This window comes from Phascolarctos cinereus, unplaced genomic scaffold (genome assembly GCF_003287225.1).
Source record: "Phascolarctos cinereus isolate Bilbo 61053 unplaced genomic scaffold, phaCin_HiC Scaffold_2;HRSCAF=192, whole genome shotgun sequence".
Taxonomy (NCBI): domain Eukaryota; kingdom Metazoa; phylum Chordata; class Mammalia; order Diprotodontia; family Phascolarctidae; genus Phascolarctos; species Phascolarctos cinereus.
The window spans coordinates 133,637,016-133,648,970 of record NW_027555625.1 but is presented as its reverse complement, the minus strand read 5'-3'; the positions used below and the strand labels follow the sequence as shown (position 1 = coordinate 133,648,970).

At 41.2% G+C, this 11,955-nt stretch overlaps 1 protein-coding gene across 3 annotated transcripts in view; it reads left to right on the top strand.

Annotated features, from left to right (window-relative positions):
- Nucleotides 1-7,615: 7,615 nt before the first annotated feature.
- The window catches only part of ZMAT4 (zinc finger matrin-type 4), a 732,744-nt gene continuing 728,404 nt past the window's right edge, over nt 7,616-11,955 (top strand). For all 3 annotated transcript variants that reach the window (XM_078149597.1, XM_078149596.1, XM_020969655.2), the window contains exon 1: nt 7,616-7,738. The gene's annotated coding sequence lies outside the window, so the exon portion shown is untranslated. The remainder of the gene's footprint in view (nt 7,739-11,955) is intronic.

Below are 11,955 nucleotides of genomic sequence, written 5' to 3'. Positions count from 1 at the left end.
CAAAAAGAAAAGCAGGGTAAAATCAGTAAAACATTAATAGCAAACACTTAGAATGCCTGGGGCCCATACCAAACCACCAAACTGCTCTCTACCCTTCTCCAAAGGGATAGAAACTTGTCAGCCCAGCCCATTCCTGGTCCTTTAGGCCTAAGGTTCTAAGGAAGGAGGATACAGTAATTTGTCTATTGGTTGATATGAAAGATACTATCTCTTGATATCTGGATTGCCTTGTAATTCCTTTCAGGGATTGATGAGAGGTCAGGAATCTGCCTTTGTTACTCCAGTCAGGAATGGGTACAGTCTCCAGGGCCTGGCCAAGTATATCTACGTTGAGTCCCAAGCCAGGTATCAGTAGGAGTGATGGAGCCTCCTGGAGCTATGTTAATATTCTATATCCAAAACAAGCCTGATAGGATGTAACATGACACCATAACCCTTTGTCTTCCCTCTTACCATGATCCCCAGTGTGTCTTTTCAAAATTTACCCCTCTCTTTCCTTACTAGAAAATTTTGCTGGGATCTGGAAGGTAGAAGGGAATAAAAGGGATTAAGTAAGTATTTATTAACCTCTTAATATGTGCCAGCAACTGTGCTTTACAAATATTATTTCATTTGATCCTCACAACAGCCCTGGGAAGTGGGTACAAAATTATCCCCATTTTGCAGCTGAGAAAACTGAGGCAGATAGAGGTTAAGTGACTTTTCCAGGGTCAATCAGTTAGTAAATGTCTGAGGCTGTATTTGAACACAAGTCTTCCTGACTCGAAGCCCAGTATGCTATCCACTGTGCCTAAGAACCATCATAGGATGACATTGGGCTTTGATAAACCGGCTTTGGCCTTATCTGGCTTGCTTTTAGACTTCCATGGCACCCGTGGAACCTCCCCCTCAACAAACTCCCTTTTATGTATCATCTTCTCTCCCTTAAAATATAAACTTGTTGAGGGCAGAGATCGTTTTATTTGTATTCCCAGAGCTGAGCATAATGTCTGGCATATAGTAAGCACTTAATGATCTATCCATCTGTCTGTTTTTCTGTCTCTCTACCTACCCACCCCAAGAAGTATCCCTATACTGCACATTTATTATTTCCTCCTCAAAGATAGTCTCCCTGATTCCAAAGCCTCGCAGGAATAAGGTAAATCTAAGCAGCTCCTCAGAGGGGTCATAAGATTTATATGCATGAGCTGTCTAATAGGTTCGTTGTGAGGAAAATGCTTTGTAAACTGTAGAGAGCTATAGAAATGTGAGCTGTGAATATTTTGGGGGTGCTACAGAATAAGGCATGGGTCCTGACCTTGGAGAGTTTACAATCTGTTTAGGGGAAATGAAATCATGTCCTATGAAGTAAAAGCTGTGCAGGTCTCAAAGCTGGGAAGGATTTAGGCAAGCTTGGTCTTTTCATAAGTATTTATTTTGGTCTGGGGCTTGATGCCACACTCTGTCTGCCAGCTTCAACAAGGGGATATTAGTCTTCCCAGTTCCATTTATTATCTCCTTGTTAATCAGTACATCATTGGACATTATGCTGCTCATGGAGCAAAATCCAGTGACAGCTTACAGCTCTATATTTATAATAAAGAGCTTAACCTCAGCAAAACATAATTGAGGAGGGTAAGCTGCAAAGGAATGCCTTTCCAAGTTATCTGCTTTTCCTTTCCACTATAGTAGATAATAATGAGTGATATTAAATGCCCTGTCTTTACCTAGTAGAGCCTGTGGTGTAGTTGATAGGACAACAGACCAAGAATCAGAAGGCATGAGGCTTTAGGCTTGTCTCTGCCACTAATGAGCTGAGTGTCTTTGTAAAAGTTGCTTTCTTTCTCTGGAACTTATTTTCTTTATTTATAAAATGAGGGAGGCTGGACTAGAAAATGATTTCCAAGGTCTCTTCTCTCAGCTCTAAAAGCCTATGATGCTATGAAACAAATAGCATGCATATCTACTGTCTCTGTGCCTCATGGAGCCATGTCTATTTTAATACACAACTCCAAAGGCCCATAAATAATCCATGTAATAATTAATGAAGGCTCACTGTGACTGGCAACCATGCCTGCACCCAGGCTCCCCAGCTGTTCTGGCCACTGCGTGTGTATGTATGTATGTTTGAGACCACAGATTCAAAAGCTTCCTTTCGGAATCTGGGTGAGGAGAGGAACCGTTTCCATTCTTTGAATTTCCACAGCCAGGACAAATTGCTGTAAGCAGCCACGCTTTGGTGAGAGTTTCCAAAAACATCCTTCGGTCATGCTATATTTGTTTCCAAGAATCTTGTTAATACTATCTTTTCCCTGTAGCCATTATGGGGAGTGTACAGTTGTGGTGTTGGAAAATCATCCTATATTTCCCCAATTCACCTCATGTTATCTCATCTCATCTCCTGACCACCATAATTGACCAAGCATATTCACAGTTTCTCCTTTCTTGGTATTTCCTCGAGGTTTTCTCTTTTCCTCTCTTTTAGAGCAGAATTTGGCATGAGCAAGTAATGGCTGAGAAGCATTATAAGCCAGACAGTCTGGCCTTCTGCACCTCCTTGCCACATGTCAGCATGATGTACTGCATGGAACAAGGGGTTACCTGTGAAAAAGACAATGGTTTACGCTCTGTTATTCAATTTGTGTTTTAATAAGGAAACACAGCTTTTCTTTCATTACTCAGAACATGACCCTCTTCTCCTCTTCCTGACCCTCAAAAGCTCCTCAAATGAAGAATGCAGTAAAACCATTTAATCAAAATGAACTACTTCACCAGAGCACTGCCCACAGAATGGAATTTGGTGAAATGCATTTCATACCCCAATGAATTTAAATTGTATGGAGCTGATATTTAATACAAATGCAAGTGCCAGTGGAACCTGGGCACTTAATATGCATTCTCTAACTTTCAGAATTAAGCAATTGATCTATGGGACACAAAAGGATGATCCTTCTCTCAAAAAGAATACTTTATGACCAGGCAATTTAAAAGGCATTGGCATAAACAACTGTTTGCAGCTCTCTCCTTTCCTAATCTCAGAAGATAAAAAGCCAATCCAAAGATTGGCTCATTTAGAAAAGTACTTCCTTTCTTTTGGGAACAATTGTGTCTTCTGTATGAGTTCAGATTAACTTTGTTTTCTCCTTCCTTTTTGAGGGATGCCTGAGGGAGGGAGATGAAGACAGAATATTGGGAGATTTGCTTTCTCTTACAGGTAGAAGTCAAAGAGACAGCTCTGTAGTCATCTGGACAGCTATTTAGTTAGGGATGGTGTGTTTGTCCAGCATGTATTTGAAAAGAACTGAAAGCCCACATTCTATTCTTTCATTTCTTCTTAGTATTATAAGCAAACTAGAACTGTGAAATGTCAGGGCTTCTCATTTTCCAGATGGGAAATAGAGGCCACAGGGATAATGAAGGGACTTTCTCTGGCTCTCAGGACTTCATGATGCCCCAGCCCAAATTCTCTGACTGGCATTCTTTTCACTGTACCAACCCCCCAGCCCCTGAGGATCCTCAGTTGAATGATGTTTCTATCAGGCTCAAAGTCACACTTCATATTTCAATTGCAGTGCAGTGTAGTGGAGAGATTTAGAGATAAGAAAATTTGGGCTAGAATCTCCCCTCAGACACTTAGCAGCTATGTGGCCCTGGGCAAATCATTTTAACACTCTCAGCCTCACTTGCCTAATCACGATGATGATAATAAATACCTGTGGTATCTACTTCAGGTTGTTGTAAGGTTCAAATAAGCTAATGCATAGAACACATCATGCACACTTTAAAGAGGTAGATAGATGTTAGTTATCATTAGAGGCAGCAAGGCATAATAGAGGACTGGCCTCAAAGTCAGGAAAAATTGGGCTTGAGAACCACCTCTGACAGGTACTGGCTGTGAGACCCAGGGTGAGTCACTTAACCTCTTCTTTCCTCAGGAAACTCCCTAAAGCTTTATAAGTTGTAGATCTGCATTTAGAGAGGGAATTTTCTATCTAGGAATTTCTTAGTCAGGACAAATCATCATCATCATCATCATCATCATCATCATCATCATCATCTTAATGGGTTTCAGATAGAGATGGTCCAAAACCAAGTTACTATTCTCCTTTTATTTTGGATCAGACTTGTGAGTTTACCGGTATAAGGAGCTTCCCAGTGAGGAAACCCCATCCACCAATGCGCATTGGCATCTGTTTAGTAACCTATAGTCTTAGAGAGTGGTCTGCTAGCTGGTTATTATTCTTTTATAGTTAATGTTTGTGGATTATTGTGCTGATGGATATCACTGCTTTTTGTAACTAAATAGGAACATTGGTATATAGACTCATCTTCTAGGCTCACTGAAAGTATCCTTGGAACAGCTCCGTTAGAAAAGGAAATAAGAAATGACTCACCTTATCATGTTCTTACATGATTGTAATTTTTTCTATTAGATTTCTATATCTTAAAAGCTTTTTATTTCATGTAGTTTGGAGATTATGGATAATTAGCATGGCAATATCTATCAAAGTATTGTTCAAAAATTCTTACCAACCAATGTCATATCTGGGCAATCCTGGGCAGCAGGTCTATCTGTAATGAGCCAAATTTTTAATTTATCTATCTATCTATCTATCTATCTATCTATCTATCTATCTATCTATCTATCTATCTATCTATCTATCTGTCTGTCTGTCTGTGTCTGTCTATCTATCTATACATATGTTTTAGGGAGGGATAGATTGACATAGGTTAGTTTGCAAAGGATAGGTAACTCCTGGAACATCTAAATATATCTTTCTAGGTCCCTAGAAGATAATAATTTTTCTATGACTTGCAGTGATTATGTTGCAGAATTTCTACCACTTTATTACCTAATCTGTATCAGTCAACAAGTCTGATATCCTTAAGGATAACTTTTCTTTATATTTAATCTTTCTTTCACGATTATGGTTGTTATTGTTACTACAGACTGGTGTGATCTTGTTCTTATCTTTTTGGGGGGTTAAGATAGAAAAAGTCCTGGGGCAAATCATTATCCTACTATTATTCTTCTATGTTCAATGCTCTATGGTCTGTTGTATAAGTGGATACAACTGCTGTTTTTTTTAATTGAATAAAAAATTATTAGGGTGTAACCTTTGCCTCTTTCTTCCCCTCTTCTTTTTATTACTACTATCACTATTTTTTTTGAGTTTACAAAGGGCCCAAAAAGTATGAGATATAGTTCTATCCTGAAGAATTTTATAGTCTAGTTAGAAAAATAAGAAATGTAACAACAATCTCAAAAGATGTATGATTTCCTCATAATGGGAATTCTACCACCAACACAAGCCAAAACCTCTCCACAATTTGATAGATGGCATATTAAGTTACTGTGACAAAAATAAATTTGAATAAAGTCATTGCTTAGTTGTCAATAGTCCAGTGATGAACCTTCCTGAACATGGGAAGAAGACTGCTACTGTAATCCACAGAACTAGATTTGAATCTCAGTGTTATTGTTGATTAACTGGGTAATCTTATGCAAAACATTTGACATCTCTGACCCTTAGTCTCCTCATCTGGCAAAGGGGAATGATAATACCTGCCCTAACTACTTCTATTGTAAAGATTAAGTAGATGATGCATGGGAAACACTTTGTAAAGAGTATAGGGCACTACATAAGTGTCAGCTATTATTATTAGCTAGGCTGACCCTTGGATGATAAACAGTCCTGTGTTGTCTTGTACTTGAAGGCTTTACTACCTGGTAGGAGCTGTTGAGCTGTTCATTAGGAGCTGGCATAGTCATTCAGAACCAGTGTTACTACCACACTACTAGGAGGCACTGAAGTAGGATTTTAGAGACCAACATATACAAATAAGGAGATAGCTAGCAGAACAATAAAAGATCCTAAGTGCTAAATGAGAGGTAGTATAACAGGAGTGGAGAGCAGAGAGGCTGGGGCTGGGGCAGGTGGGCAACATATGAGCCTTGAGCTAGGTCTTAGAGAGTGGTTAGGATTCAGCTGGGCAAAAAGGAATGCAAAAGCCATCACAAGAAGGAAATGTTTCTGCCCAAATGGGGCATTCTATAAAGCAAATGCTTCAAAAATATTTGCTAAATGAATGAATACATTTATACAGGGGCTTTAAAAATCTGTCCTTTCTTCCTCCCAGAAGAACCCTGTGACTCAAGAAGAAAATCTTTTAAAATCAGAAGCTAAAAGGTCCTTTCAATATGAGCTTAAGTATATCATGGATAAAAGATTGGTACCAAATGTATTTTCAGTTTTATAAAACCCAAAGTCTAGAAAAGCAGAAGAAAGCATGTGACCACCAGGCACAAAGATCTGAAAGGGACCTTAACGGTCATAATTCTCGTATGATGCCTTCATTTTCTAAAGGAGGGGTTTGAGACCCAGAGAGTGACTTATCCAAGGTCAAATAGGTACCTGCAAGTAGCAGAGGGAGGATTTAAGGTCTTGTGATGCCCAGGCCAGGGTTCTCCATCATCTCCTCTGGCTTGGGATTCCAATTTGTTTTTCTCTTTCCCTTTTCCTACTGAGAGGACAATTTCTAAGTTCCATATTATCCTCAGGTCAGATTAGTTTAAAAAAAATGAGGACCCTAGTAGAAGCAGAGCTTAGATCCCCATCATTTCCAATATCACTGGGGAGAGGACAGGAGAGCAGGAGCAAGTCTCATGTTTTCTCTTTATAAAAAGTCCATCAGGAAGATATTCTTTTATCTTATAACCAGCCTGACCCCCAGAAGGAGTTGCAATTCATTTATAGCATATTTCAAAAACCTTAGGGCAGTTTTAAGTTATTAGAGCTTAAAACTGCCCTAAGATTTTTGTGGCATCCTGTATTTATGTAACACTTTAAGGCTTAGAAAGCTCTTTCCCTAAACCACTGTAGGTAGCATTGCTACCCTCATCTTAACGATGAGAAAACTGAGGCTTGGGGGTGGAATGCCTTGTTTATGGGTCATGCAGCTAGTAATTGTTAGAACTAGGATTTGAACTCGGATTATCTCCAGACTCCAGAACCATTACTCTTTTCACTACACTAAGCTGCCTATCTGGTGCAGTATTGTGGGGGATGGGCAAACAAAATGTTGAGCCCACACCCCAATTAAAATGCTTAAAATGTCCCCACAGTCACCTAAATGACCTTCACACAACGGGATGTGGACTTAGAAAGGAAATCCCCAGATCTCTTCGTTCAGACCTTCTCTACTTTTGGCTCACCCCGCCAGGTTCCCCATAGTCTGAGGGCTCACACTGCTCTCAGAAATATTTACCATTTAGGGGGAAGAAAAAACTGACAAGGCCAGAGGATTGTTGCCACGGACTCTCTTTTGGGGAAGTTAAAATGCTGGGGGGGCAAGAGCCTGACCGGCTGATAGCTCCGTTTCTCTCCCCCTCAGCCTCCCCAGCCTGCTCCTCCCCAGCCCAGCCCGGAGAAGAGCCTTACAGGTTGTCAATGGAACATGGAATTATATCCTTTGCTGGCTTAGATAATAGTAGGAGCCAAAGCAGTGAGTGAGACCAGCTAAAGCCAATGCGGACCTGCCCGGAACCAGAGAGCCAATGAGAAGAGTAGGGGGCGGGGCTTGGATGCCAGCAGATAATTGCTAAGTGAATTTCTAGCACAGTTGGTCTGAGCTGCTGAAAGATCTGGTCGCAGGGAGAGGAAAAGCTGTAATCGTCGGCGTGCTTCCATCCTGACAGCATCCTTCATCGCTGCTCATCGAACCTCTGGGCACCAGCCCCTTCAGCTCCACGGAAAAGGTACATACGCTGCCCCAGAACCGGGGTCGTACTCGTGGCTTTTGCATCTCGGTGGTTTTTAGTTCAAATCCCCCAAGGGAAATGCAGGAAGAACAGAAAAGTTTATGAGAAGAAAGGTGATCTAGGTTTGAAATCCGAGCCTTTTGTTCGGAAGAAAACGAGGTGAGAATCTGGGAAACTTCTGTGCTAGCCCTTTGTTTACACCTTTCCAAATGAGCTTTCTCTCAGATCTGTTGGAATGCTTCTGGCTCGTATTGGACTGTAGATTCAGGTTAATTGGGTAAGGGGTGGAACAGGGAGGGAGGGGACTTTTGTAAGTGGTCCTTTCTTTTTGTACATCCCCACTGGGACTTCGGGTTCTGAACCATCTGCCTGAATTCTCCATTATATGCTTTTTCTCTCTTTCTTTCTGTCACGATCTGTCTCTCCACCTGCCAGGTAGCCCAACTTCCCGGTACTGCCGTGACCTTCAACTTGAGTCAGACCTCTCAAACTTCTGTCTCTTCCCTTGCACCCTGCTGTCAGATTGTCTCAATGTATTTTAGTCGGTGAAGGGAGAGAGCTTTCTGACTCTGGGGAGGTTTATACAGAGAAAAGCCGGTTGTCAGGCTCTTTTGTGTGACCTGATGGACATTAGAACCTTGGAGAGATACTCAGCTCCTTTGGGAACCAACAAAAACCAAAAAAAAAAATTCTTGGAGGGAAAATAAGTTGCTTAATTGATTTTCATCTAACAAGTTTTGGAGCTCTTTCCAAACTTGTCCTTGGTCACCCCTCCAAGGGAGGGCAAAACACATTCTTTGAGTGCTTTAGCACTGAACCTTAGGGTCAGGAAAAACCTGAGTTCAAATCCTGCCTCACACACTTACTAGGTGCGTGACCCTGGGCAAGTCATCCATCTAACCTCAGTTTCATAATGCAAAATGGAGATGACGATAGCATTTACCTCACAGATTTGTGAGAATCAAATGAGATAAAATATGCAAATAAGCAAATAAAATATGCAAGTATTTTTGCTTTGCAAACCTTAAAGAGCTATATACATGCTAGCTATTATTATCATTAAAGATTAAATAAGAATGACATGTCCCAGTCAGAGAGAGGAGCTATACCTGGTCCAGAGAACCTTATTACTCTTGAGAAACAAGGCTGGTATCTGAGAAATGATTCTTGACTCTATTCAGGAAATTATTTCTCGCTAGAACCAACCGGCCATGTTGCCTCAGACTGTCCCTCAGGTGAAAAAATTCTAGAAATCCCAAATAACCAATTCTTCAAAACAATGCACTCAGACATTCTGGATTGTATGGATAGCTTAGTTCCCGACTTTCTCTGAGGCTCACCTTTTGTCCTATGAAAAACTTGGTGGTTCTTTTCCCTGCAGCCATACCATAGGAAAATGCTAGGTTTGCTTCCCAGGAAGTTAGATCCCCTCAGGGCAAACTTTTCAGTAGAAATGAATTTTTTTTTTGGTCTTTAACTTCCTTCCTTTCCTTCCTTCATTCCAACATGGCACTATAATAAGTAGGCCATCAGCTTATTTGGATACCCTGACCTCTCCATTCCCACAGCTGACCTTTGAGTCTTGAGAGGGTACAGATAAATGTTCTTCACTCCTTATTTCTTCCCTGAGTTTGAAGATGGAAATTTTTCATTTCTGACCACCTGCTCCAGAAGGCACTCAGGCTGCAGAGGTTTTGATAACATTCTTCCCCTCTGCTGTCAAATGCCACCTAGCTTTGTGCACCTTGTTTTTTTCAGCGCAAACAACAGGTCTTTCCCCATCTCTCTGCAGACAAGCTGTGTGGGGCATGAATAATTCTTAATGGAGCTCTTAAGTGTTCTGGTTAAAAAAAAAAAGGCAGCTGCCTGATTCTTCTACTAGATGCAACCAGTTCTCTCTTCTGCACGTGTTATCTGTCTGTAAACAAAATTCTGTAAACAAAACAAAACCTGCTAGTCCTTAAATACAAATACTTGTGTAGATGGGGACTGCAATGAGCATGAAGAGCTGGGCTGTGGAAGGGACAACGCCATCTCCTCTTTCCCTTTCCTACCACATTTTATTCACAGCATACCTGCACCCTGTACTTGAGACTAAAAGGACAAAAAGGAGAAACAGGTCTGGAGGGAGCAGACCTTGGTATTTTGATAGAGTATTTTGATTTTCATTAAGGTGTTGGGGAAAAACTGGAACAAAACCAGAAGATAAAGCTTTAGTTCCAGCAATATCTAAGACAGAGAGTGGGAGACTGAAAGTGGAGGGGAGTTGAATGGACCCTGAGTTCATTGATTTCTCATTTTATGGATTGATAGAGAACATTCAAAGAGAAGATTAAAAACAAAAACAGTTCCCAAATGGTGACTCATTATTGTGAAGGAGATGGCTAGGAAGGAGGAAGGAGGAAGAAAAGAGCTTTGGAAAGTACAAGTGGGACACACTCCATCTCTCTCTCTCTCTCTCTCTCTCTCTCTCTCTCTCTCTCTCTCTCTCTCTCTCTCTCTCTCCTCTCTCCCTTCCACCCTCCCTCTCCTTCTCCCTCTCCCCCTCCTTCTATCTCTCCCTCCCTTCTCTTGTCCTCTCTCCTTTCTCCCCTACCCCTGCTCTTTTCAGCATTTCCTCAATTGGAACAGATTATTTAAAATAATAATTTCAGACTAAAAAAAAAAGAATAACAGAAAGTGAGGAACAATTCTAGAAGTTCACAGCACCATAATCATAGGATTTCAAGCTGGTAGGAACCTTAAAGATGATTTGAACCAACTCTCTCATTTTATAGGAGGAAACTGATGAACCCCAGGGAAGTAAAGGGACTTCCCAAAGTCATATGGATTGTATGGAGCACATCTGGGATTCAAACATAGGTCTCCAGACTCCAAATCTAGTGCTCTTTCCATGAAACAAAGCTGGATCAACTTGGTTGGATAGCAAGCATAGGACTCAGGCCTTCATACATGATCCTGCTGGAGACTTTAATCGCACATCCTTTGCTGGTTAGCTCTCTGCTTGTTGTAATAGGAAGGAATTAAGTGATATGAAGGAAATTAAATCTGTTACTAGTAATTTCACCTAACATGGCAGCAAATCACACTAGCCAGACCTCGGAGGTAGCATCATCCCTTAGAGCTGGCTTCCTCCCACCAAACCTTCACCCTCATTAACTCCTAGAGATTTCTCTCATTTAACCATTGTGACATTAACATTTTTGTCCTTCCTTTCTCCTGCAGCTGAGTTACCTGGCACAATATGTATTCCTTCCCCTCCTGTCTCTCCATTCCTGCCAAGCCATTCCACCCCCAACACACTAATCTGTTTGGTGCCCCGTTGTGTGAACTTGTCATCCTGTGCTGGTCTGGCTATTAAAGAAAACTATGCTGTCTGGCCTGGAAGATGATAAATGTTGGGTTTTTAAAAAATTCTCATCTGATAAGAGCTGATGCTCTTTCATTTTCCATTTAGTTTTGCATGGTAGGGTAAATAACATCAAAACATGTATTGTACACCTCTTGTGTGCCCTGGGTTGTTGTAACTGCTGTTTTTTCCTCTTCTTTCAAGGCCTTTCTCACTTTCTTCCCCTTCTTTGACTTGCCAAAATACTTAACTCCCAAGTTATCCTAGGGGATGGTGCCATTTGACAGGTTGACTTGGCCTGATGATTCCCTTGAAAGTCCTATTCACAGAGGAGGAAATGTGTTTCCAGTAAACTTTTGATGCCAGGGAGACAATATTGCATTTCCAGGTAGCCGCTTCCAGGCTCTGGAGTTAGACTAGTGCTAGGGGTTCTTCTCCTCATTTTTCACTTAGAAAAGCTTAATAATCAAAATTGTTAGTAAATATCACTGTAACTGACACGCGTTTGTTTTGCTCACAGTGGGGTTCTAGCTCTGCCTCTCAAATTCCCTCCTTCTCTCCTTTCCCTACAACCCCTGTCTCTGAGATTCTCTCAAATAGAAGGCAGGTAGGGAACACCTAAGGCTGTGGAATTTGCCTGTATCTTCTTCCTCTTTCCCTTCTGATTTCTCCTCTCCCATGTCAGGGCACTTTAGGGATTGTGACTTAATTTTAGACACCTTGTTTTCTTTACTTCTGAACCTGCTAAGTTGTGTGATGGAAGCCAGAAATTCTCTTGGGATACATATACAGGTGCTTGCTGTCATTATGCTCAGCCTTGCTCATATCCTTACTAGAACACTTGGAGAGGTATAGCTAACTTGGG